This window comes from Nanorana parkeri, unplaced genomic scaffold, assembly GCF_000935625.1.
Source record: "Nanorana parkeri isolate BGI_ZX_2015 unplaced genomic scaffold, ASM93562v1 scaffold84, whole genome shotgun sequence".
Lineage (NCBI taxonomy): Eukaryota > Metazoa > Chordata > Amphibia > Anura > Dicroglossidae > Nanorana > Nanorana parkeri.
The window spans coordinates 1,468,037-1,469,362 of NW_017306352.1; positions in this window are offsets into that span (position 1 = coordinate 1,468,037).

Here is a 1,326-nt window from a genome sequence, read left to right on the forward strand (position 1 = left end):
CAACCCCCCAGCATATGCTCCCATTTGCATTCTTTGATATTAAATTTTTATGATATACAGTGCCCTGCAAAAGTTTTTCTTGAATCCCTACCATAGTCTTGCGTGGTTTAAATCACAGGCGCCACACAAAAAACATGTTCTTGATATAAAATCTGAGTTATTTTCCTTCCTTTCTTTATATTCTAACCACACCAACTACTTTAGGTATGCACCAAAGGAAAATGGTCATGTTTTATCGGGACTTCTACTTTACCTCCTGCTTGTCAAACTCATAAAAAAAACCATCATATCATTAATAAATTAAAGACAGCCAAGACGTTTTTTGATATATTGGAGAATGGCTATGAGCTGGAGACAAGATGGGGAGTGAAAGGAAATCTATAAAAATCAAGAGGAAATCCTCTCTTAGATAGTTTTTATACCAGAACCGTGACACTATTGGAGGATCCCATCACCTCCTGCTCTGGTGACAACTGTAAAAATGTGGACTGTCCATTACTTTCTGTCCCATGACAATGGTCACCAAAACAGGGGAAAATTTTTGACTAGAAGTACACTTTAAATTATAAATGTGGAAAAGAGATTTTATGGTACAGTTGGTGAATACTGGAGACCAGAGAAGTTTTCGTGAACAAATGGTTCCTGAGACAATCTTCAAAGTGTGGAATCTCTGGAAACCAGGAACGATCACCAACTATGTTAAACAGTAAAATGTCATCAATTCCTTTCTTATCAAATGATGCTGATGATGGCCTATTGTAAGATCTCACTGGAGGCCAATGGTGGGCTCTCATAATAATGACCACATATAATGCTCAATACTGCTACCAATCCCTAGGAAGTTAAGCCCTACTTGATCTGACCATAGGCATGTGCGCAGCCTATTGCATTAGGGTGTGCACACAAAAGTACGCACACACTCGTGTATGTGTGTGTATATACACATATATATATATATATATATATATATACAGTATATGTATATATATATATATAATACATACATAGACCTGAGGCATCCCAGATTTCCAACTCCTCAACAGTTCTGTACCTCTTCCAGCAGGGGTGCAGTAATGAAGCACGGAGCCTAGCAGGTGGTCATGTGACCAGCTGCCTGGCTTCCTGATTGAATGGGAAGCCGCAGCCTTTGCTCTCTTGCAGCTTCCCAGGCACAGAGAACTGCAGCGGTTGTGTGAGGAATGTAAGTGGCAAGTGCTGCTGCACTCTGTATAGCTGAGACGGTCACAGAGAGATCTTTGTGATCTCTCCACCGGCTCATGGCGCCCGATGTTGCGGTTTCGGTGTTGCACTTGGTGTGATTAGGGT